We start from the raw sequence: 27,423 nt of genomic DNA on the forward strand, positions 1-27,423 counted from the left end.
TCTCTCACAGGCTGGCCCGCACATAATCACATTGCCCGAGGGATGGGACGGCACGGCAAAACCGCCGTCTCCTCGGTGAAGGTGGCGGCGGTTTTCCCCGCATGAAAACTCCCGTTGAGTTTCCAACACAGAACCTGCGATGACTCACCTGGCACTGCCCGTCAGTTTCCACATCAAAGGAGGGGGCTGGCATGGTGGAGACTGACACTCCTCTGCACTGAGAGGACGGTGCGGAAACAAATATTTGATACGAGTCTGATCGCGGACGCTTACAGGAAAGGTTACGCGGAGGGCTGTTCTGTTATTTACACGTGCGGAAAGAACAGATATCCCGTCTTTCTGATACTCTAAAGACCAAAAGCATCCATCACTGTCCTGCGGGTGAATCGATTCCACGGTGCAGGATTGGTCAGCAGAGCCTCATATAGAGATGCCGATAATACAGTTATAAAAATACTGATAATCAAGAGCCAGCTCAAACGGACGGCTGTCACTTCAGCCTGCTGCTTCTGACGGAGTGAATGATGTTCGGAATGAACTCGGAACATTATTCCCACACACCTCCATTCTCCCCCACTGGCTGGAGGTTAGTAATCATACGTGGCTGAGGAATTGTCACGGTTTTTAAGAAATAAGGTTTCAAAAGGAAAAATAAAAGGTCGACGTGGCCATTGCTTTGTTGTCTTTGTGACTTTGCAGATAGGGGATCGTAGTGATTCGATATGGCGTGGCGCTGGACTGCTGTAAATGACCAGCAGAACAGCAGGCGGCCAGAACCGCGTTCACCAAGACAGACAGGAGAAGGCCGCCGTGAGCCCTTCCCCCGAGGATGGAGCGGGAAGAGGCCTAGTGAAGCCCGGAGTCTCCAGAGTCCGCAAACCACCGGAGCACAGGGTCACAAGACACAGCGGTAAGAACCAAGCGCAAGCCAGCTGTCCTTCCAAACATCACCGCCATAAACCTTTGACCCGTTTAAAGATTCTAAAATATGAACACAGAAAGGACCATTAATCTTATTCTGTGAAACTTAGCCCACATCTCAACCCTCACCACCTCATACCCCCCCACCCCCACACCGCCCCAGAGAATTTTAGTGGTGATTCACCTTCAGACTGCTTTCCAGACAAATCTTGCACATCACGCATTGTCCATAAAAGTCAACAGTGCTTATTTATCTGACACAGTCCTGTTAGTGTGCTAAAATATTGTTTCCTGCTTTCCGCTTTGGTGGCAGTGCCACCTACATTTCCTGAGCTACTCCTTTGTAAGCTGTAGTTTGTTCGCGACTCTGTGGTTGTTGTTTCGATTCCCCTTCGATTCTGTGAATCCCCTGTGACCTTACAACATGCTTAGTTTAAATTGCATTAGTAAATAACCATCTGTATAAATGGATTGATTATATATAAAAGCATATAGGTTGTGTAAGTCATTCTGGATAATTGCATCTACATGCATATGTATATTTGTACTTGAATATACCATTAAAAATTATGCACTTGTAGACATATACAGCTGAAATAATAATTTAGGCAATACCTTTATGGGTCACTAAAAATCTCCCATCGAGTGGATTTTTTTTAAGGTCTACCTACAACCTTTTTAAATAATGCAGATTGTATTTCCCATGGTACACTGCGTCCAGACTGGCTAATATACTGCAATGCTGAGGAGAATCCCAGGGCTAACAGATCTTGAGAGGAGTTTCGGGGGAATCTGTCCACTCTGATATGTACTTAGCGCTAAGTAACCAGTGTTACTGATGTATAATTAAAGGCTTGTATCGTTTACTGATGTCTACACGTTTAAAGAAGTCTCCTTCAAAGGTGCTTGAGCGCGTGCGTGCGTGCGTGCGTGCGTGTGCGCATGTGTGCACCATGAGAAACATATCAGTGTCCACATTGTACTTTACTTTGTTATTCACTCCGCTTTTGATGACTGGAAAGTTCAGACCATCTGTAATTATGATTAGGAAAGACTTCATACAATCACTGCATCGGAATTGAAGCCAATGACCTCAATCTTTTCCTGGATCGATACTCTTAACCATGGCGCTCTCGCGGGTGAGCGAAGGAGTGCGGGAATGAGGGAGACCGCTCCGCGTTCATGAACGAGAGTCAGGAGGAATATTCCCACGCCTCTTAGTCATCACTCCTTTTCTCCCCAGCGTTTGAGATTATTAATCGCGGCTAAACATGTCACCCACTTCATTTTCTAAACGACCCGTCGGAATTACAAGCGCCCTTTTGTAATTGAACCAATAGCGGGGGCTGATGAGGGCTTCCATCCTGATGTGACAGAGGAACCCGAAACTGTGCATGAATTTTCAGCTAAAATCCCATTATAGACACAATTAATAATTGATTTATTCTGTGCGAGTGATTGCAGAGGAAAGAACACTTTGCTCCAGCCTCGGAGTTTATTGATTTCAGGGAGCCGTTTCTGTGCCAAATGCAGAGACGGATCACTTCCTGGACTGAGCTGTGTCTCAGGGCTCTTATTTCTGTGAGTGTTGGGAGAGTCGGTCACTGTAATGGGGGTAAGAACACATTTTTCTTCTACATACAGCGTTCCACAGCCCATCGGTGGATTCTGTAATGGAGTATCTCATTTCTGTCTCGATGGCAATTCACCGAAAACTACCTAGAACTGTCCAGGTCCTGCAACTAAGACAAACTAGCCCAGTCTCTCTGGGCTATTAGCGTTATGACACCCTTGTTTCAGTGTGATATGATAGTATGATTTTCAGTCTTTTGGTGCGTAGTGGTGTACAGGGTAGCGGCTGTTTCAGATTTAATGTAAACAATCCTACATACTCTCTGAGAGTTAATGATACATTAGGTTAATTGTAAATGGAAACGACACCCATTGAATCGAAGCAACCTCAGGCAGTACAACTTGTACCTCTGCCAGGGGCATTATAAAATAAAATATAGGACAAACACGTTTTCTAATAATTACACGGCTTATCTTAACTCCTCTATGCTTAATAATGCAGAATAACACTTCCTCTAATCCCAAACCACAGCCTCCTCAAAACACTGCACCAGTAATCACCATTAGGGTCACAATGTGCAGCATACAAAAACAAATTTTTCCAAAAGCTTTACATTACGACCACTTAGCTGCTGCTGTTATCCAGAACAAGTTACAAGATTCACTTCTTTACCCATAATCCACTTGAGCAGCTCAGTAATTACTGAAGCAATTCAGGTGGAGGGCCTTTCTCAGGGGTACGACAGCTGCACCCCACCTGGGAATGAAACCTACACTCTCTGAGTTACAAGGCCAGCTCCCTATACTGCCATTCCCCCAGCATTCTCTTGAAAAGCCAAAATACAAAACTGAAAAAAAAGAACATGACTGTAAGTAGAAATGAAATGCTTGGCACAGTTAGAGGGTTACTGTATTGATGAACTAGGACAGAACAATTCTTTTTGATTGGTTCCCATGAGAGGAGCCTGGGAGCTGGATTATAGACTGGCAAGCAATCTAACCCCCCCCCCCCATCCCCACCCCCCTTCCCCCCCGCCATGCTACCCATGTGCAAACAATCCACGTCTTTCAGCTTTGTGTAAAGCAAACCGTGGCCACCATTACAGTCTTTTGAGAAACACATCAAACAAAAGGCAGGCAAAGCTAGACTTTTGCAGAGGTTTCTTTCTTACCGTATGCCACTCAGGACTAACTGACAGCTGAAAGGACTCCCTGAGTCCCAGTAAACCTCATCAGATGCCTCTGTTCACTCTGACTCCCACCAGCGTTACCGTGATACTGCAATAACAGCGACCTGTAACCTGAACTCCCCCCTCTGGCGAAAGCAAGGTGCTGAACAGCTTGTGAACCGCACTTCTGACTGTAAGGGTGAAGGTTAAAATCCCAGGGGGTGAGGGCATGAGGGGGTACAGCTGTCATGCGTTTAAACAAGGTTTCACCCCATCCTCTGCCGGAATTGGTCTTGTAAATAAGCTACATCTTGGCGTGTTTCATTAGCAGGGCCCGGGGTCTTATCGCACATCTGTTGCGGTGACCCTGTCATCTGCTTGAGGTAGAGCACGCCGGCCCCCTCCATCCCGACGCTAAAAGCGTGGATTAATCCATCACCCCCCGGGCGCGGAACTGCGTCTGCACCGCTGCGTTCAAAAAAAAAAACCTGTTTCATTTTAAAACAAAACCCGGAGCTTTTACTGAGGCACGCGCTGGTGGGGCGTGACCCCAGAGAGCCGGGGGAACAGAGCGGAGGAGGGAAAGACTTTCGGGACGTTTCCCAGATGTTCCTCGCTGATTAGAGGTGTCGTGGATCATTTCTCCACGGCGACCAGACAGGCAGATGAGCGGACTCACTTCCTCTCTGGGAACAAAGAACAAAGCCCCCTGTTTGTACCCAAGAAAATTCATAGAGTGACACTCCAGTGTGTTGTGAGAAAGGCGTTTTATTCAGGCATTTAGCAGCCAAAGCGAATTATAGAAGGTGCATTTAACCACTGTGACAAGCCGCCACTCCAGCAACAGATAATCAGTGGCATTATAAAGGTGGCTGCCACAAAACCTGCATCTCTTGTTCAACTGCAGCTCCAGCTTTAATTAAAGTCAGGATGTTGTCATGTCTAGAGACCAGGATTGTAGACTCCTGCGCTGAAGCACACAGGGGCCACAGGAACTCAAACATTTTTGACTGTAGTAAAACACACTCGTGCATTAGGAAACGATGAGCATTCCTGTGAAGAGCTAGCAGGAAGTGTACCCCCAGACAGACTGGCACGGTTTGATGTTAGCCTAAGTTGAAAGCCCTGTTTAATATGTTTATCCTACGTTTCAGAAGAGAGAGGCTGGTGTGCGTTAGTGCTGTCACAGGCCGGTCTGTGCCATGTCTGACCTAACGGGCTCTCAGCCCTGTCCCTGCCCCCGTGATTAATGAGGCTGGACCCAACTCAATTAGACACACCTGTGAGAGGAGAGAATTACGCTGCTGATTAACGCGCTTAGCCGCTGAACGTAAACAAGCCTGAGTCACCCGCTCACTAACTAACACACAATTACACACAGGCATACACTCACACACACAAACACCCAGAATACCAGCAGTGATGAGAACGCTGTTATTGTCCTGAATGCATCAGTGTGCAGGGTGGTGTGAATGTGGTTATCGTTCCAAACGGACTGATGTGTAGGTGTACTGTCCAGACCACACTGGTGTGTAGGATGGTGTGAACACAGTTATTGTCCTGAATAAACTGGTGTGTAGGGTGGTGTGAATGCAGTTTTTGTCCTGAACACACTAGTGCTTAGGGTGGTGTGAACTCAGTTATTATCCTGAACACACTAGTGCTTAGGGTGGTGAGAACGCTGTTACTGTCCTGAACGCACTTGTGCGTAGGGTGGTGTGGACGCAGTTATTTTCCAGAACGCACTTGTGCATAGGGTGGTGTGAACTCGGTAATCGTCCTGAACGCACTCGTGCGTATCCCAGCGTACAAACTGCCGGTGTAATCCACAGCAGGATCTCCCCCCCAGACACAGCGTGCACTCATGAGGCTAAATAGAAGCCAGTGGAAGTAATGTCAGCAGAGTCCATGGTCCGCAGAGCAAAGCAATCCATTTGATATGGGCTGTTTGTTTGAAGTTTTTTTTTTTTTTGACGGGAATTGATTCACTTCTCACGAAAAAAAGTGGAACGTGTGCCGTTACTTCAACAAAAAATCTGAAAATTAGGTGCTGTTTCTTAATGTGAAACCTAAACATCACATAGCCATAGGGTATTGAATGCCAAAAATAGAAAGCTTTATTTACACTAGCTGTCTAACAAGGTTTATGTGGCTGTCAGCTCCAGCAGTTGCAATTAGCTGTTATGACTAGCAGTCTGCAATATTTAAAATAAATTGTTCCACTTAATCTTTAAAAAAAAAAAAACAGCTAGATAATGGCTGATGCAAATAACAAATTGGTAGCTATATGTTAAATGTTGTATACCGATGTCGTATTCTATACTTTAACTGTTAGTTTTCTTTCTTTGTCATCCATTTACATGAGTGAAAGTATATTGTGAGAATGAATAAAAAACTTCATATTTTGTAAAGCCATTAGGGAATATGGGATGATTAAAATCAATTACTGGGAATAATGTGTTATGTGGAAGCAGCCACTGCTAAATGTGTGTGGGTGTGAAGAGTGTGTGTATAAGAGTATGCTTCTCCATCTGTAACCAGCCCAAAAGTATCAGATACTTTGCCAAGGCCTGCTGGAGCAAACAAAGTTTACTGTGGGTGGAGCTCACTTTCACTACCCACCCTGTCAATCAATTAACTCCTCTTAATGGCGTTGACCATGTTGTAGAGATTTCCTGCATCTGCATGCCTGCCGGCCTTCACCATGGAAACTGCTGACACTGATGTCATGGCAATATTCATCTAAAGCAATTATGTTTCTAAATGCCTGGGCCCTGTCCCATTGAATGGTTGAAATGAAGGCGGGGTTATGGAACTTAAAAGCAGCTCTCCCATCACGCACAGCTCAGTCATTTAATTTCCTATTGGTATATATGAAGTGCTTACTTATGATTTATTAATATATAGCACTTTGAAGGCTCCTATGAAGATGGTCACTTAAAATACTTCCTCTGCAATGCAATGGTCTGACCTCTACGTACCAGACTGGACTCAGTCTTCCCAGGGCTTTTATGATTTGCGACAAGTTTATTAAACATGTCTCCATGGGGAAAGTATTTCAATTAGTGCTATAATGAACAAGCAGGTGTAAAGAAACTGAACGTCATTCTTTCTGTCAGTTTTATGATCCAGATCACTAGGTGGTGTCACAGGAAATTAGAGCGCTGTAGTTAATAATCACTTAGCAGTATAATTAAATAACTAATAAGTATAATTATATTAGAACGTATATGTGACAAGTGAACTTCTTCCATTACTGGCATGATGTTGATTGACCTGCACTATTATTATGGATGGGTTTGAAATATACATACTCCTGGTGATACTTTCTCTCTGGAGTGTAATGAGAAACTCTGTGTTGTTCTGCACAGAAAATGGAGCCCTGAGGCGGTGCATGAGAAATGACTATTTTTATTTGTTTATTTTAGTTTGTGGATTGATCTTAGGTTTCCGTGTTTGCAAAAAGGGCACGTGGATTATATATTCTTTATTTATTCAATGTAAGACAATATTGAAACAGTGACTTAATTCCTATTTACATATTCTTTGAATATGCTGCTTCATTCATGGGCATAAATATTAAAAGCATTCAGGAATTAATAAAAGACGAAGGAACCAAATGTTGCAGTCATCTGTGTGCATAACGAAACTGACTTATTAGGCTCAGAAATAATGAAACGGATGTAAATCATTTACTGAACCTGACGCCGAATTTCCTCTCATTCCATTAAAGCCATTTTCCACACAAAATGCATTAAATAACACTAATGTAAAAAACAAAACTTGATTAAGCATGGAGATCTGCGTATGTACTCTGTCTGTGTGTGTATGTGTGTGCCTGTGTGTGCAACATATCTGGAAAAAAATGCACACAAGAACACACACAAGCACACATCCACCCCGAAGCACAAACACACATATTCACACATACACACAGGCATTCATGCAGTCACTCTATTACTCTCTGTCTCTCACAAACACATACCTATCTGATAAGCCAGCTCTAGGTGGGTTACAGCCTCTTCTTTCAGTTGGCACACTCAAAGAGTGAAGTATGCACTTTAATCTGAAGGGTAAATAATGTTGGGCACGTTTGAATGGAATTTGTTTCAGTATGTCAGACACTACAAGAACTTTCATGCATGTAAAAGCATTTATTTGAAATCGTTTTCGAGAAAACAGCGTCTCCATTTCTCCATCTAATCATTACAAGCGTGACCTTGGCCTCCCCTTGACAGATCTGATGTAATATTGATTATTTCACTCTAGGAATGAAAAACTCAGGGAAACTCTGACCTGATTGGAGAATGACCCAGAGTCACAGAGTTAGCACTTTTCTGTAGTGCTTATTATTGAGTCTCACTATCTTTCTTTATATTAGTAAATGTGGTCTTGCGGGAAGTTCCTCCCTCAGAGTTTCTGCAGCCAAAATTGTTTTGTTTTTTCATTAAGTTTGTGTCTGTGTACATGCTGACAGGAAGGGTTTAGAGATTGATTGGCAGTCAAACCTGAACTGGAATGAGAATTATAACCCTTTGACCTTTGACACTCAAACATTAACTTCACCCTCGACAGGGACAGGTAGTACTATCAGAGTTTGCCTATGTTCATGCAAGGAGTCATGCCCGGTCTCAGGGGGGTGGAGTTAACTGTCACAGAGACAGTGTGAAAACGACTTTTTGAAGTAATCATGTATTGTAGTGATGGGTTTTTCAAAAAGAAATAAAAGAGTCAAATTTAATTTCCAGTACTGCGCCCCCTTCTACAATGGATGCATTAAATATGTATCCTCAGGATATTAGAATTCTCTGTTTGCTTCTTATCTGAATGAGCAGGATAATGAGGCTGGGTAATTGGAAGTCTGTCTACACGTGTGCATGTGTGCATGCACGCATGTAAGCATGCATGCATGCCAGCAACTAAACAAGCATGCATGCATACAAGTGTACAGTATATATGTGTGTGTGTGTGTGTGTGTGAGCATGTATACATATGCCTGTAACTGCGTGAGATTCATAGTCTAAGGCTTAGTTATATCTCTTAATCCTGTAGAAATCAATGATTAATAGCGCGTGAAAATGTGCTGTTTTACTATCGCCAGCAGGCAAGTCTTCTGCCCTGGGTTTTGGCTTCCAGTCGACCTGCATTATAAAGAAAACCTGAGCTCATATTAAAGAGAAGAGGAGGAGGGAGAGAGCGGTACGCTCATTTCTCCCAGTGTTCCCAAGTGTGTGTGTGTGTGTGTGTGTGTGCATATATGCGTGCGTGCACATGTGTGCGCGTGTGTGCACAGCATAGACCTCTCCTAACCGCCAGCACCCCGCTGACCTGCCGCAGTGTAAAAACGCAGGACCGCAACGCGGCATTTAGCGTCGCCAGCGCGAGCAGTCGCGCGGCTTTAGGTTTTTCATTTCCTGTTCCGCGCGCACGCGCCGCCGAGACCAAAAGCATTTATCTGCAGTGCAACTCTCCATAATTACCAAACAGCTCTCATAAATGCGCGTGCAGGCCCGCTGCCTGTGGGCCGGTCCGCCACAGCCGTCATATTAAATCCGTCAACAGGAACCGTATCGCGCTCTCGGTGTCACCGCCTCTCTCTCAGCCCCCACTCCAATAACACCGCAAACTCCGCCCCGCCACAAACACTTTGCAATGCCCTTGACAACTGAAATGGCTCTGTGAAAAATCAATGCCCTATAAGGTTGTGTATGTGTATGAGAGAGAGAGAAAGACAGAAAGAGAGTGTGTCAATAGACAGAGACAGAGGGAGCGTGTGTTGAGAGGGAGAGAGAAAGAAAGAGAGAGAAAGGGAGCATGTGTTTTGAGGCATACTGTAAATGAGCCTGTGTGTGTACCAGCACACCACTGTGCTTGCATTTGCAGATATACAGTGACCTTGCATTGTTTTCTGAAAAGGACAATAAGTCTTTAAAACATGCTAATACTGTTCATACCTTGCAATGTATGAAATGTACCTGTATATCTACTGGCTCAAACACAAGTATAGCACTGTAAGAACTGGACCGACCCCCAGATGCAGAGGGCGGTGTCTGTGCTGAGATCTTCAGGAGCTGGTGGGAGAGAGGAGGATTAGTGTTATGTCCCATGTCAAAATATAGTATTGTCAAATCTGGAATTGACAGATGGGTTTCCACCATGCCATCCATACCACCATACCAGGAGCACTGCAGCTGATGCTGTGTACTCCTGCAAGCCAGTGACTATTATACACCCTATAGGCCACACACAGCACTACAAGAGAGCCAGTGACTATATAACACCCTACAGGCCACAAACAGTACCACGGGAGAGGCAGTCACTATACCCAATAGGCCACACATCATAGTACAGGAGAACTAATGACTATTATACACCCTGCATGCCACATACACTAAATGCAAACAGTGTGCTCTACATCAGAAACCGCTAAATTTAATAAAACCACACAGGGCTACCTCTACATTCCATAAATACTAAAAACCAGAGCACCACACCCCCCAAATTGTTTTATGAAATTAATGCTTTGAAAGATTTATTTACGATCACGTAATTTCATATAACAGTCCAGAAAATCCAAAATGATGATGCAGTGTCAAATACAGGCCCTGTCCTAATGGTTACGCGTGATTGATAGTCATTTTCCCTCAGATGCGGAGGTATAAAGTTTTTAATGCCAGGGAACTATCTGACTCTTCTTAATGATTTGCCATTAATCATCCTCACAGCTATCAGTTTCTCCACAAGGTTACTGGCACAGGAGCTGATATCTCACCTTCAGAATTATAACATGGGGCTACACGTGAAGCCCAGTAGCTCATAAACAATGTTTATGGAATGTGACTGTCAGGAGAGACTTCTTGCCCTTTGCATTACCACAGATGACTTAGGGGCTAACGTTAAACCACACACAATATCGACTTACAGGCTGCAGCGGCTGGACGCCTGATAAATCGTTAGCTTGGCGAAGCTGAGATAGTATAGGTGATGCTCCCCTCCGCCCAGCCAGCCCAGAAGCCCCAGACAGCTCCTCCATCATCCGCATGATTATAGTGATGGAATGTTGGTTACTGTGGGGACCTTTTGTGCTCGCCTGAGAGTTTGTTCCAAGCGCCGCTACCTGGTGGCAATAGCCCTCTCTTAAGAAATGAATATAGATTGAATGTGGACCATGCAGGCGCCGACTGTGGCCAGTAGCACCATAAAGGCAATGAGTAATTGGTGAATGCGTTGCTCAGGATACGAGAGGGTTCGGTTGGCTAGGGGGTCAGCATTTCATCGCTCCGCTGCCCCATCAGGTGCCCGCTGACTGCATGCCAAAAGCCGCAGTCTTCCTCCAGTTCAGCTCTGTGTGAGCATGGCTCGGGGCTGCGATGTGAACCGTGGATGTCTTTGCTCTCCCAAATCGGCAGTGGAGCTACAAATAGTTAATCAGACAATTCAAATGACGGTGGGAATTGGATGTGCTCAACCTACAAACTCGTCTGCACCCTCCCTTGTACACTTCACATTTTGAGCTCTTTGTACGACTTCATAATTCACAATGCTGCTAAGCAAGGCGTTACGCACAAAGATCAGCGTGGGGAATGCATTATTTTCCTCCAGTAAGACTTCAAAATATAGTACTTTCAAAATGAGGGAGCGATTCCCATGAGATCAACTTGATTTCAGATTTCAGGCTGTTGTAATGATTTCCATCATTGCATTCCACATTTTAGCAAAAATACAAGCGTCTGTTTACGTCACACGGCACGCTAGTATCTTAGGAGCGAACCCAGGCCTCCTTCTGCGTGTGTGCTGTGGACCCTGAGGACTGTGTGGGCCGCGGGGGACCAGCTGGCCCTCGGCTGATTTCGGCAGCAGAACTGGGTCTCCTGCGCCCCCCGGACAGGACGCCCCCGGAGCTCCAAGCCTCATTACAAAACCCTATATGATAAATGCAAATGAAATGCTGATTAACATATCCTCCTGAACGCTCTGATTACTACGGTAAACATCTTCCGGGCCCGAGCAGCTGCTTTCTGTCCTAGAGCTTCCGAGTGTAAATAAGTGTAACGATAATTATGCACACCTTAACACAGCATACCTGCTGTCAGTGGCAGGGCACACACGTTTAAATTCTGCAAAGAATGAGGCGATGTTGGGGGGGGGGGGGGGGGGGTGAGAGGTGTTGGATACAACAGAACCACAGGATCTGCTGGTTTTTGTTTTCACCTTAAAATCAGCAGCCAACTTTTACTCCAAAAGCGGTGCAAGGTTAGTTAACTGTGTGATCAACTGCTTTCATTGATCAATTAGGTGCAGAGAAATGAGAAACCCAGGTAGAGAATGATACACTTGATTAGGTAACTTCAATAAAGGTGCAAAGCTACTTCCCCAAGCTTGAACCTCCTTTGATAATCTTTCCATTGCCCAGCTTTAATTCCAGAGCTCATTCTGGAGTCTCCAAATGAAAAGCACCCAGATTAGTCAATTCCACAGTGTTCTGTCAAACCACACAGGCAGTAATCCTTCTGTTTTTTTCTCCTCTAAGCTAATTTGTATTTTTGTCAGGGAGGGGGACACTGGCGATCCCCCATGTTCCCCCCTTTTAAAGCAGAGGCTGGGTGATTATTTCTAACGTGTTTTAACCCCGTGCTGAGAGTTTGGCACTGCAAAGGGTAATTCAGCAGGTTCGTCAGCTAGCTGTCTTCACCGTAATGCAGCGGGTGCTGCTGTCTGTTCTTCCTTTGTATCACTTCTCATTAAAGCAGAGCCCACAGGAGCCCCATACTTTTGTCTGCACTCCGCCTCTTCCTCCTGCTCTTCTTCCTCCTCCTCAGTATTAAACAGACAGCGCTCTGGAGCTGAGGAGAGCATTCGGAGCAGGCCAGCGCTCGCTGATTCCACAAACTGCTGCGCCCGACAGATTCCTCCCTCCTTCCCTGTAGACCTTAATCGTTTTATTTTGTTAGCAGCCAAGTTCAATTTTCTTGTCAAACACTCAATGCAGAGCGTCGGCCTCCGCGTCTCCAGTCAGAAGCCTCCTCATTGGCCGACGCCCTGTGAAGATGCGTGAGGGCCAGGGACCGGACGGTGCCTGAATGCGTTCGTACCATATGTCTGCGCGCAGATATGCAGATTTGCGCATGTCTGGCTTAATGCGCGTCCGTGCCTGCATAAGTACGCGCGTGTAGGGCTGGAATGCATGTGTATGTGTTTGCGTGTATTTACACGTTACACGCGTGTGTCTGTATGATGTGTCTGCACTGTGCTCATGAAGATAGCGAGAGCACACAGATTATGTAAGAGCTCAGAGCAGAGGATGAAGGTGAACAGAGGAGAGGAAACAGAGCGAGAGGGGTCTGGAGGCGGTGCAAGAGGTGAGAGAGGAAGAGAGGGGCAGAGGAAAACAGAGAGAAGGAAAGAGGGCAGAGGGAGGAGTAGGGAGAGAGGGCTGAGGTTATATTAGCGAGTTACCGCAGTACAATGAGTTAAAGCAGCTCTAATTCCCTCTACAGCTCCTGCTGTGTTTGAGCATCATTTCACTCTGAGCACGGCTGTCACACACGGCTCTAATTAAACGGGTGGTGAAATAGTTATATGCAAATATGCCACGGTGTGTACTTACACAAAACAAACAAACAAACAAACAAACAAACAAACACAGATTTGTTCTCTTGAAACGGTGTCAGCAGGTTTAACTGTTTTTCAGTCAGGCGATGATTAAATCTCGTCCGAGCTGACCCGGCAGGGCTGTCTGTCCGTCTGAAAACCCACCTGGATATGGTCTCATGGTTTCACTGTCTTACTTCAGTTCTCACCATCACATTCTGTCCCACAGTGTCACATCCTGTCCAATACCGTCACATTCTGTCCTACACTGTCACATTCTGTCCTACACTGCCATGTTCTGTCCTATGCTGTCACACTGCCACACACTGTCCAGTGGGATTTTCCCCATTAAATGAAGCCATTCACCATAGAAGCCTGGTTTGAGTTTCTTTCGTCTGATGTTAATTAAGCGCGGGACAGGCGGACCCAAGCGCCTGCCATCAACACTACTCTTCAGACACAGCCGGATGTGACTGTGTGCTTTCACACACTGCGAGGCCAAGCACAGCAAAATATCTTCCCTGGCAGCGAAGCTCATTCCATTTCAATCTCTTGCCCTCTTGCATCTACCAAATGACTTTATGTAAGGGTTTCTGTTGCCTTTTATAAATGCCTCTTGGTATTCATATGAACACACTTTAATAATATGCGGCTGGCGTGTCAGCTGCATCCCAGGCAACAAGCTCATGCCCTGCAGCACAGATATTGGTGCGACTTCAAGAGATTGAGTTTGGGAAAAAATTTCCATGAAACAGCCAGAAAAGGCAAAAGATTCAGAAAAGCCAAATGAAGCATTACTGAGAGAGGGAGAGAGCGGGGCTCTTGGAAGATATTCCTCTCTTGGCTTATCTTGTGCCTTTATTGACTATTACACTATTCCAAATATTGACACTGTAAGTGTTCACATGGAATAGGTCAGTTTAATGCCCACAAATACTGTATACAGAAAATTACCAGGCTCAAAATGGCGAAATAGTGTAATAGTCAAGATAACCCAAGAAAGGAATACCTTCCTAGATTCTCTCTCTCTCTCTCTCTCTCTCTCTCTCTCTCTCTCTCTCTCTCTCTCTCTTTAATATTTATTTTAGGGGTTCTGAATCTTTGAGCTGTTTCACTGAAACTGGTTTTCCCAGTTCAGGAGTTTTTCTGGGTCTACTGCATGTGGACAGAAACACACAGTCACACAATGACTGTGTTTCTTGGCAAATGCAATACCCGCTCTAAACCAGCAGATGAACATGACCTGTGGATCTGGTTAATAACAGGACAGGTTCCATCTTCACAAGGGGCCTCTCAGTGTCTGCAGGAACCGTTCTCACAGTTGGTAAATGGCTTTTACCAAAGGCAGCATACATTTCAGACCTCTCATCTCGGTTTGGTGGTTTAAGTTGTGAAAAAATACCCATCCTTCCACTTTTACAGATTTACAGAAACAGGGGGAATAATCTCAGTGCTGTCCCATAGCACAGATTAGCTAAATCAGATTTCAAAATCAGTCCATTCCTCAAAATATGAGGAAAATAAGAAGCTTCTCCTCCCTGTTTTCACGCATGGACTCCTGAAAAAAGATTACAAGGCCATAAATACATTTTTTATTTATTTCATTTATCCTTTATTTCACCATTTTAAATACTTAAAATGATCCATGACATTGTGGTCTGCAATTCAGACTTCCTGTTTACTATACTGGTGGTCTGTAGTTCAGATTTTTCTGTTTACTTTACTGGTTGTCTGTAATTCAGACTTCCTGTTCACTGTACTAGTTGGCTGCAATTTATACTTCCTGTTTACTGTACTGGTGATTGTGATCTGTGAGTTCCTGTGCTGTTAAGTATGCTCCTAATCTATGATCCAGAGTTTCTGAAATATTCAGTCGATTTGTGATCTGTGATCTGTGAGTTCCTGTGCTGTTCAGTATGCTCCTAATCTATGATCCAGAGTTTCTGAAATATTCAGTAAGTTTGTGATCTGTGACCCAGAATTTTTGTACTCTTCAGTAAATTGGTGATCCCTGATCCAGAGTTCTGGTACTGTTCAGTAGCGTATGCTCTATGATCCAGGATTTTTGTAGTATTCAGTAAGTTGGTGATCTGTGATGCAGAGTTCCTGCATTGTATACTGCACTTGTGCCAGGAATGCTGTCAGATCCCATTGGGGGCCATTGTAAATTGCTTGGCCCATCATTCAGTCAGCAGAAAAGGGCAGGCTGCTTCGCTAGCTGCAGTCTGTTGAATGCGCTTTTATAAATGATTTAAATGGACCAGCGCTACATACTTCCAGCACAGACCTAAACCAACAAAGAGAGACGCATGTGTCAACATCCCCCCGCTTTGGCAGACAACCCCCCCACCCCCCTATGCTGGGACCGGCCAAATTACTGCCTCCTCCCCCTCTGAGGTGGCACAGAATTGTGCCGACTGAAATATTGATGAGGTACATGCTGTGAACACTCAGGCAACAACAACATCAGCAATCGCAGACATTTCGCTTGGATGGAAACAGACTAGGCTCAGACCGCAAGATCTGTATTACGCTGCCGTCTATATGGTATCATGTAATCCAGGTGTGATAACTGTGGTCTCATTCTGGTACAAATGAAACTGTCCTATGTCAGGTTCACAGCCAAGTGGTAGTCAGACAAAGACAAAATAAAAGTGAGTACATGGACAGACTGGCATGCTGAAGATAAGGTTCATCCTTAAAAATGGAAGGGAGAGGACCTGGTGGAGAAGCACATATGCACTCATGCACACATACACAGACACGCGCACACATACACACAGACACACGCACACACTCAATAGCGTGTCCTGGTATCAGTGCTTCTCAGCATAAGATATTTTCAGTAATTTGTAACTCTCTAAGGATGCAGCACCCCGGGTTGGGTTCTCTCCACACACCAAATTAAGAGAAGTTTCAAGGTCTTGAGGATACATATATATTATAAATACCTGAAGTGCAGATGAAATTATGCATGCATGGCTGGTCTTTCACCAAGGAGTCCTTCAGGCATTTTGGAAAACTAGGTGACCTGTTTAGTTCTTTCATCCTGTATTTAAGTGCAGAATGCAAATGACCTAGTGCTAAACAAACACATGAAAGGTACGGAATAAAACAGAAAGCCTCAAAGCACGCAGTACAGCAGCACAGTAAACAGCCAGGAATATTCATACAAAACTCACCCCCCACAGTAGGTGAAGCTCTAGGGGCTTTTTTTTCTGTAATGCTAATATTTTACATTTTAATTCCAATGTACAGTACACTGCTACACTACACAACAGCATTAACCGCCTTGTTGCACATTACTGTTATTTGAATTTGTCCCCTTTTCTGTGAACATTCAAAAAAAAAAAAAAAAAAAATTTCAATATAATGCTGATAACAAAAATAGTATCAGAGAAAGCCGTGAGGGGTGGGCTGAGGTGGGCTCGCAAACAGGCTATTGTAAACACTACAGCGCTAAACCTTGTGAATATGGCTGCCATCAAAGTGCATGATACAGTACCAACTGCTCAACACAACACAACCTCCCCCATGTTACACTGCTGTCTTCCCAAATCTGAACCAATAAGGAAATAGAGTAGTCAAACTCATTTTTACCCTTTAAGGTGTGAGATCACAAATATGTGATTAGCATATTCTTAACTGCACATTCTCGTGCTGATGTAACAATTGCTACTGGTGCAATGGTGTTCTAGAACACTAATTAAATTAAATTAATTGTGAGTTCCACTCTGCCCTTCAGGAATGACTTCCTGAAAAAAGCTTGCCAATTTAAGGCATCCCTTATAAAAGTTTATTTGAATTTTGATATTATCTCTAAGAAGGACCTTAAAATAAAATATCAGAAAGGAGAAAATATGTAAACCTGTTTGCATATTTTTTTTAGAAGTCAGGCAAATATTTAGCCTATACACAGAAAATATTCTTATCAAATCCAAGATGGAGTCTGTATGTTCAGCCTTTTGTTTAGCTGAGGTTTTTCAAAACTGGCAAGCATCTAATTTATTATTTTCTCCTCATAACATGTAGATATTTATTTATGTCAATTAAATATCATTATACCAGACATCAAAGCTTAAAACGAGCCATTATCACAAACAATGTTGAATACCATTTAGTATTGTAATTGATGTTTTGGCAAAGAAATGTTTTATCCTTTAAGTTGCCTTCATATTACAGTGACAATGCCTTAAAAACCAAGGGGGATTTTGTTTCAAATTAATTTGAAAGTGCATTTCTTGGACCGCTCCACACAAGTCCATGTTTGCCAAAAGCTTTGGGAAATAAAAGATTTTGAGTGCCAGGGCAAATGGGGGGTTTTTAACATTATTTCATTCACTCAACCGAACCTGTCAGTTGCCAAATCAGACAGCCATTGCTACAGTTAACAGATAAAGTCCTCATAAAATCTGGCGAAATTTGCACTGCCCCAGCCGAAAAGGTTTATGCACATTTTTTTTTGTCTCCATTGAATTTCAGTAAGAATTATATTAGAATTGTGCATAATGTAAACATATCAGCCTCTTGTTCATGTGTCTGAGGGCTAAAGAAATGCAATACATTTCATGGCTTTTAATGAAAGTGGTACAGGATGTAGAATTGGGTGTAAAATATGAAATGCCTTTACTGAAAATGTGAAAATCTCAGAGAAGACAAAGAAAGGTTAAGATAATATGTTTTTATTACACTCCATATACAGTATATCTTAATTTTCCATGTTCAGTATTCACAATCATATCTCAAATGAAGTGGACAGTGTTTATGAGAAGTTTGTGTGGGGGAATACAGATGGACAGTGTTTGTGAGGAGTTTGTGTGGGGGAATACGGATGGACAGTGTTTGTGAGGAGTTTGTGTGGGGGAATACGGATGGACAGTGTTTGTGAGGAGTTTGTGTGGGGGAATACGGATGGACAGTGTTTGTGAGGAGTTTGTGTGGGGGAATACGGATGGACAGTGTTTGTGAGGAGTTTGCATGGGGGAATATGGATGGACAGTGTTTGTGAGGAGTTTGTGTGGGGGAATACGGATGGACAGTGTTTGTGAGGAGTTTGCGTGGGGGAATACGGATGGACAGTGTTTGTGAGGAGTTTGTGTGGGGGAATACGGATGGACAGTGTTTGTGAGAAGTTTGTGTGGGGGAATACGGATGGACAGTGTTTGTGAGGAGTTTGTGTGGGGGAATACGGATGGACAGTGTTTGTGAGGAGTTTGTGTGGGGGAATACGGATGGACAGTGTTTGTGAGAAGTTTGCGTGGGGGAATACGGATGGACAGTGTTTGTGAGAAGTTTGCGTGGGGGAATACGGATGGACAGTGTTTGTGAGGAGTTTGTGTGGGGGAATACGGATGGATGGATTCTAAATTATACTCACCCTTCAACACCTTCTCAGAGCACAACACGGATGCCAAATGGGACCCGGTTACTTACTGCCTGCTGGAGGGTCTGAATTATTCATGAAGATAAATATGTGCTAGGGAACCTTTTCAAGGAAGCGCTAGGAGGGAATAATCTACATCTGCCCCTTTATTGTTCATTAATGTTTCCGTTTTGCTTTTTTTTCAAAAAGCGCAGTCCTGGAGAAGGGGTGAACATGATGAAGGGATCCGATCCACACGGTCACCAGACTCTCTCCATCCTGGGTGGGGAGGGGTCCTGCCTGCGCAGGATTTTCAAATGGCCCTGTGCCCCCCCCACCCCACCCCACCCCACCCACCGCCACTGCCCTGACCGCTGGCTGAATCTATCTGGGAGCCACAGATTCGCAAACTGAGCATGTGCCAAATCAGCACCATTGCCACCGTCCGCACGGCAACATACAGCCCTGCACCAACACACTATCTATACATCGCTGCATTATGGTAATGCTTAATCGTCTTTCAATATTCATATATAGCTGAATTTGTATATAATTGTATTCACGTCTCTATATCGTACATAAATCACTGTTTTCATCATATATGATATATAATTCATATATTTTGCTTGTCAAGCTGTTGATGTGGGAGTCCACTGCAGCAGATGGACATGCGATACTCCGATGTACTCACCTGTGAGTCATTAAACATTTTCCACCCTAGAGGTCCCTCAGGATTACAGGATAGCCTGTGCTGATTAGGGGAAATCGCTAACTGACAACACCTGGTCGCCTGTGTGTTTGCCACATCACTGGGGGGAGCTATTGCAGCAGTATACTGAAGTTCCCCCTGGGGGCTCGTTTCCCGAAAGCGATATGCGACTACTTTCACTCGCAGTTTGCAGTTTCTTTCTCGCCAAGACAAAATATTTCCGCTCGCAATCCGCAAAAAAAATAAAAAAACCGCTACAACTTTGTGGCTGACTTAAACCCAACTTTCGCTGAACGGGATGTAACTAAGCATATCCTTCCACCAGAGTCTCCTGGGTGCAGTCAGCTAATGGTGTCAGCAGGGCTCATTCTGTGATGTCTCTATAGCGTCCTGTCTGTACTTGTGGGGAGTGTCTTGACCAGCTGAGCCACTCAGGAGCTCTACAGAGGAGCTAATGTCGCCTCATTTTATAAATATACCACCTTTTGATACGCCATTTTGATTTTTGATATTTTTCATATACTGTATCACTTTGCATGACAGTTTCAGCTTTATTCAGAAAAGCACTTCATTATTAATGTGAGGACTTGTACTCCCATTGTTCTGTATCTCTAGGGTTGCACCAAACTGCAGTAGTTGGGAATCAAAAAAAATCATTTCCCCCGCTCTCTGCAGTCGTCCCCGCTGCCCGGTAACAGTGTGACGACGAGCTTGTTGTCTGTGCCTCACGCTATGCGGTGAAATGAAAGGGTTCGAAAATGACAAACTCGGGAATCGTTACATCACCGCATCGCGCAGCGCAGATTCGATTTCTCTTACCTTTGCCTTTCAGAATCTTGTTAGTGGCGAAGGCTCGGAGAGAAAGTGAGTCGTTTTCTCAGAGAGAGCGTGACGGCTTCCGTTTCCCACTGAAGAACCCGACCTGGACTTATCACAGTATCACAGCGTGTACTGCGAGCGCGTAGTAAATGTTATGAGCACAGCAGTCAGAACCACACTGCAGGTGTGTGTCGGCCATCAGTGCAGCCACCGGAACCACACTGCAGGTAGACAGTAGTCATCAGCCCATTGGTCAGAGCAGTGCAGGAATTCAGCGGTCAGAAAGGGAGACTGACTCGTAAAGCAACCGTGATTAAACATAATAACCGTAAAACTCTTCTGCACCACAAGCCTGCCAAATTAATCAGTATTTTTAATGTGTGGTTCTCCCATGCTTCTCCTCCCATTCCTCCCTGTGCCATAGCCCCCCCCCCCCCACCTTTGCCACACCCTCACACCTCCCATACCACACCAATAATCGTACCACACCCACTCTTGTCCCTTGCATTTCCTTCCCACATCCTACCTCCACGTTATAGACTCAAACCCCAGCGGAAAAGCCTCCAATCAGCTTTGATCCTGGAGGGAAATGATGTCTGGAGGCTTCATAGCCAGAAACACAGCCACCTGATCCAGCCTCCCACTCCCTGGACTCAAATTATTCCTGATGTGCAGTGTAAAGTCATTCCAAAACAATTGATAAAAAGTTGAGTAAGCAGTCTCCACAGTAGATAAATAAATGCTTAAGGAAGAATTTAAGACAAAAGGAAGCAACTTTTATAAAGCAAAATTTATCAAAAAGATTGCTCAGGAAGAAACTAATTAGCATATTGTTAAATTTGTGCCAGTGTTGAGTTAGAAAACAAATAATCATTCTGGCCATAAAGCACCTTGGGAAGTAAATCACTCAAGCTCAATTTAATGAAAAGTAGTGTTCATAATATTGCAGAAGAAAGTTAGAGAAGTTAGGTTCATTTAAAATGAAGAAGAGGATTTGTAGAAGCACTAAAACGTCTTAATTGAGAGCTTCACCTGGGAAGAGATAACAGAGCTAGTTAGATACCAGAAGATACAGGATGGTATTGAAAAAATGGAACTAAAACTACTCTCAAGAGAGTGGGCCCCTTGCTGCTTTTCCAAATGTTGTTTTTATAAACTACCAAATTTGCTTTTTATTCAAAATCTAGAAACAAAGCATATAATACGCACATCTATAACCAAGACCTTCCGGTAACATTTAGAGTACTGCACCTAGTTCTTGGCACCGCAATAAAATGGACACAGAAACTCTCAGACAAATATAGAGACAGGAAAGAAGACCGGTAATGAGTTATCTAACATCTAAGTTACTAAAGACTTAAAACACTTAAGAGCTGAGTCACCAAAAATCTTCTGTGACTATGCATTGCCTGGATTTTTGTAGCTAAATTACATCTGCAATATGACAACAAAGTATGACCAATACACTAAATTATTTACAGGTAATTGTGTACTCTGTCTAAAATGATGAGAGCTGGTCGCAATTGAGCAAGGAAACTATCGTTTCAAAAAAGGAGTTTAACCAAGAATTCCATACTCCAAAAAAGGCAATATATAATATCCAAATACAGTGGTCAATGAAAAATTAAGACCCTTAACTAAACATGGGAGCAAACCAAATATCGAATGTAAGATAGTGAGAAATAATTATAAATATAGGAATTGTGTATCTTTTGAAATGGCTTTAAATGGAACAAGAGGACAGAGGTTGACTTCAGTGAAAAAAGAACCTTTGAACTGGTATTCTTTATTTGCTCACAATGATTCTCTTTTAGTTGGTTATTATGGCATGAAACAGCTTTCCAGGTAATAAAAGCGGAGATCATCGGAGCGTGGAAGCGCGGGTGTACATATTGCCCACAGATAGGTAAAGAGGCAGCCCTTGATGGGCTGAAAGGCCCGCTCATACTTAACTCATTAAGCCGTCTTATGTTCCTTTTCTGACCAATTATGCTTCCATGCGCAGCTTTGAAAGTGTTCAGAACTTTATGGGAGCTGTAAACCTGCTGGACTGTTGCCCTCCAGAAAGGCCATAATCTAAAATACGCTAGGCAAGCATTTTCTTAATAGTGAAAGCTTACCAATTTCGCCAAAGTAATACGGGAAGCCCAGACAGACAGTGTCTTGAAAATGACCGTAATGCTTTCAAAATATATACACACAAATGCCCAATAAATCGGCTGTAGTGGGCAGCGAAGCAGTGGAGTCCTGCAGAACTGCTGGACACAGACCGTATTTAAACACACACGATGATTGGCCTGCTTTATGTGTCTCTCCCTCTCTACAGCCGCGGTTCAGCATGGCTCATGCCATCTCCAGGGATTATTTACCCAAGATAGCCCAATTGGGGCGCGCCCTCCTGTTTCTACTGGGGTCCTGCGGCTCCACTGCTCGAACCTGGCTCTTTGCACCCCGCCCAGCGGGCCCTGTGCTGTTCCAGAACACGGCCGGCCCTCCCTCTGCAAGAGATGGTGTCATTCAGGACTGAGTGAGAATGAACAGCGCACCCCCCCCCTCCCCTCCCCTCCCCTCTTTGCGCTAAGCTGCACGCTGCAGTATGCCATGGGGTGTGAGGTGGGGGGGGGGGTGTGGGGGGAGGGTAAACGTACATTTGGTTTGGGAGGAGCTAGCGGATCTACTTCACCAGATATGAGATGAGGACGAGGTATCAGGGGGTTGGGGTAAATACATATAGGTGTTCTAAGTGCAGAGGAGCATTCAGTAGCACTGAATACAGCTTCTATACCATCTTTCATCAGCACTAAAGACCTGTCCTAAGGCAGCTTCTGCACTATATCTGATCTGCATTAGATGTCTGTCTGAATACATCTCATACACCATCTCTAATCTGCATTTGATATCTGTCTGAATACAGTTCATGCAACATCTCAGATAACCCATGGTGCTCTAAACAATCACACAAATATAAGGCTGATACACCATCTTTGATCTCATTTAGATCCTAATCACACTGCTGATATTTCTGGATGTTGTTCATAAATCAATGTTCATCCAAAATATTTTTATGTGCACTTCTTTCACTAGTTACAGACACTGCATTCTCTGATGAATTCTCATTGGAACAACAATGGAAACACAATTTCCCCAAGCATCCTATGTCCATAGAATCAGTGTAAATAACTTCATGACAGTATGATAACTTAGAGTGACATGTAGAGAGTCTGGAGATCTTTCCTGTTTATGTTTATATACTTAATGACATAATACAATTTGTGTTTAATACGTGTTACGATTATGCTCTCTGCAAGACTTCATTTCAAGAAATGAAAAGCTGGAGACTGTGATCTGAACACACTACATCACACTTGAACACACATTTCGATCATTCAATGAAATGTCCTATAAATAAAAAATAAACTAGAAATACCGCCTTGCGGTTGTATGCCTCCGCCAACCAGTAGCCAGTTTGGATATAAAATGTCATCACTTCATAATTTTATCCTATTAGACATTTGTGTGAAACTTTGTCATAATTAGCATATGAACTATTGAGTTATGGCCAAAAACGTGTTTTGTGAGGTCACAGTGACCTTGACCTTTGACAACCAAAATCTAATCAGTTCATCCTTGAGTCCAAGTGGACGTTTGTGACAAATTTGAAGAAATTCCCTCAAGGCGTTCCTGAGATATCACGTTCACGAGAGAATGGAATGGACGTGATGTCACAATGACCTTGACCTTTGACCACCAAAATCTAATCAGTTCATCCTTGAGTCCAAGTGGACGTGTGTGCCAAATGTAAAGAAATTCCCTCAAGGCAAAAACATGTTTTGTATTCCCTCACAGCAAAAATGTGTTTTGTATGGTCACAGTGACCTTGACCTTTGACCTTCAACCACCAAAATCTAATCAGTTCATCCTTGAGTCCCTGTGGACGTTTGTACCAAAGGCGTTCCTGAGATATCGCGTTCACGAGAATTGGGACAGACAGACAGATGGACGAAAGGACAGACGGCCGGACAACCGAAAACATAATAAAAACCTTCTGATGATTTCTCTGAAATACAGTACACTTTGATAGAGAAACCACACAATACAAGAGCAATACATGTACGCTACTTTTAACAATAACAAGCAATAAAGTACAAATTCATCTGCATTGTCTGACTGACACTGCAATCACGGATTCTGTTGCCATGAACAGGCTTTTGTTGTCTGCCAAAATGTCTGTTTTTATTTATAATAAATGAATGAAAAAGAATGAGCATTTTATAGAGTGCAGTTATATCAGGTTACAGAGAGAACGTTAATCAGTGTAAAACAGAGGCCACAGGCAGTGGGATACTGCAGAAACGTCTGCTTTTCCAAGAAATTCCAGGAGAGTGGCTTTGATGTGGGTGGGGTGGGGGTGGGGGTGGTGCAGGCAGGGAATCCTCTGGAGAGCAGACGCACGGCAGAGCCTGTCTTATCCAATCAGACGCATTCTAATGCTAAAGTCCTCGCAAAGTGCACCAGGCACGCTGGGACAAAGTGACGCCTTTATCATTTCATATTTCATTACAAGCCTCTTTCTTTCTCCATATTCTTTTCCTTTTTTTCTTTCTTTCATCTCTATGGCAGCCTTCCTCGTCCAGTGCACAATGTGCGTTTTTTTGCAAATGATTCATTGATACAGTTGAAAAGGGCGGCAGTGGAGCATAATGGGTAAGGGAACTGGCCTTGCAACTCCAAGGTTATGTTGGATTACAAGGTGGGGAGATGCCGTTGTACCCTTGAGCAAGGTACTTCACCTGAATTGCCCCCACAAAGGTGTATAAATGTATGGTATGCAAAAAGAATGTAAGTCGTGTAAGTCTGGATAACAATGTTGGCTAAATCCCTGTATGGAAAAAATGTGTATTTTACCAAAGCAGCTCAGATTAAGGGGCTCACTCATGGGCACAACGGAAAACCCCTGTGAATCACACCTAAAGCCCTCAGATAACAAGCCCCACAGTCTTTCTGCTTTGCAGAACCTGCAGTTTCAAGGCCTGTTCAGAAGCAGCTTTGTGGGAAAGGAAACTCCCAAAATCCACCATTTTGGCTCTTGCTGGAAGCAGGATCGTGTTCTAGGTGGAAAGATGCAAAGGACCACTTCAGCTCGCTACAATGGGCTGACTGTAGTAACACACGGAACGGCTCAAACTGCTCTGCATTTGGGACCGCAGTTTCCAGCTCTGAGCTCAAGTTAAGTGCCCTGCTCACAAGCACAACGGACAAGCCGAAAACCTTACAGCACACAATCGCCTGCCCTCAAGCCTTAAATCTTCAGAATGCAGCACCTCATCCAGCTAAACCCCACTGACTCCCTCTATTTAAAAAACCTGCCATCTTTACTGTTTTACTGTTCAGTGAGCATGTGAGGGACTTCTATACCTTCCATATCTATAGCATGTTCTTATGTTGAACTGAAATATATTTAATCAGACATTAATACAAATAAATGTGCACTATTGCAGCATTGAACAGATTGATGTGAATGTCAATGTTCACACACACACACACACACACACACACATGCACACATGCATGCGTGTGCACACTGACATAGTTCAGAAATCTGTGCACTACAGGGTACAGGATTCAGACATGATTCCTGCGCCAGTCTTTGTTATCACATACGATCATCGGGCTCTTAGCACTCAATCAGCGGGAGCTCTGCATTAATCTAACATTATATAGGACTGATTAGTGCATTTGGCATCGGAGACTGTGAAAAATTTCCTTCGCATCTGGGGCAGGAGCTGTGTTAGCGTGTAGCCTCAGCTCCTGTCAGCCTCTGCTTGGCATAGCCAGGGGCGTCTGTTAACAATGATGAATCACTGGCTGCTTAGATCCAAACCTCACAGGAGGAAGCCAAATCTGGTCACCTTTAACTAAGTGACTTTTGGAGCCTTTGAGAAGGGGTAAGGGATGGGGTTGGGGGTGGGGGGTGCCTCTCCCTGGGAGTAACACTGCTGTTAGGCAGCAGCTGCAGTGCCGCACGCGTGTAACCGTCAGATGTGTGCATCGTCAGAGAGATGCGCACCTGCTGCCAAAACTTTCAAACAGACCTTGAGAGAGTCACACACTCAGAATGCACTAGGAGAGAGAGGGAGAGAGACAGAGAGAAAGAGAGAGACAGACATACAGACAGACTCTGGCAGTCTGCCAAGAGTCCTTCACTTTTCTTTCTCTCTTCCTCTCTAACGCTCTTTCTCTTCCTCCCCCTCACTATGTGCAACTATGTGAGATGTAGGTGTCTGCTTTTCCAAAGTTAAGGTCACAGTAATGACCCTATTGGATTGAATGGGTTTTTAATTAATTTCTACTCACTTCAGCTGAGATATGAGATAATGGATGAGCCTTCCACTTGAGTCCAGCACAGCATTGTTTCATGACTTTTAGATACAACATCTATCAGAACAAAGAACAAAAATACTATACTGATAAATGATAAAGTCAGAATAAGCAAGGTCTGGATAGATGAACTACTCAATAATGTTCAACTGAGAGAACATGAGAAAGATATTTTGTCATTTAATGATGGAGAGAGATTAAGGCCGTGCAAGGGTACTCTAGGATAAGGACACAGAGCCTGAGAGGACAAGATGAAGGACAAATGTCTCCAGCGACTTGTCTTCCATCATATCCCCCAATCACTCAGTGTTCTGAAGCCAAAGGTCAAACCAGACACACACTTTTCTGGCAGTCCTCTTCCTCGATGCAGAACCCATTCAGAACACTATATCAAACTTCAGTGGTAGGCAGACCTGGGTCAAATACGTACTTGTTTTGAATTCAAATACTTTTCTATGCTTTACTGATCTTGTCTGGTGTATTGGAACCAATGAAATACTGTCAAAAAGTGCTAACCTCGCCTTCTGGTCATATTGGGTAGCTCAATTACACCAGGCATGATCAATAGAGCACAGAAACGTATTTGAATCCAAATCAACCCAGGTCTGGTGACAGGCCATTTCTGTATTACATTGTTCTTCTGTTTTGAAGACAGCCGTGTTCAGAGCAAACTGTACACAGCTTATCTTGCTTGCATAAAGTCAGTTTATGCAGCTGGGTATTTTCCCGAGCTGATTCATACTGTACATTGTTCCAAGATACAGCAGCAGTGCCCCACCTGGGATGTGGACTTGCAGGCTTTAAGTTGCAAGCTTAATTCTTTATCCATTGTGCTACACTGCTGAGGGGGGGATTTTCTCACATTTACTTCTTTCAGGTTATCACAGCCAATTGAGTGCTTC

The 27,423-nt window shown here is 43.9% G+C and overlaps 1 protein-coding gene and 1 long non-coding RNA gene across 8 annotated transcripts in view; one reads left to right on the top strand and one right to left on the bottom strand.

The window, feature by feature from the left end:
* The window catches only part of LOC118218133, a 51,345-nt gene extending 28,573 nt beyond the window's left edge, over positions 1-22,772 (top strand). Inside the window, exons 7-10 of one of the 7 annotated variants that reach the window (XR_004763369.1) lie at positions 11-586; positions 700-910; positions 8,764-8,861; positions 22,470-22,772. This is a non-coding gene — a long non-coding RNA (uncharacterized LOC118218133). Of the gene's footprint in view, positions 1-10; positions 911-8,763; positions 8,862-18,825; positions 18,939-22,469 lie in introns of those variants that run through there. The other 6 variants (XR_004763367.1, XR_004763371.1, XR_004763366.1 and 3 more) reach the window with 6 other exon arrangements.
* LOC118218132 (GDNF family receptor alpha-1-like) overlaps positions 1-27,423 on the bottom strand; it is a 73,131-nt gene that overhangs the window by 36,231 nt on the left and 9,477 nt on the right. The gene's annotated exons all lie outside the window — the stretch shown is intronic.

The sequence above is a fragment of the Anguilla anguilla genome, chromosome 18, assembly GCF_013347855.1.
Source record: "Anguilla anguilla isolate fAngAng1 chromosome 18, fAngAng1.pri, whole genome shotgun sequence".
Classification (NCBI taxonomy): Eukaryota; Metazoa; Chordata; class Actinopteri; order Anguilliformes; family Anguillidae; genus Anguilla; species Anguilla anguilla.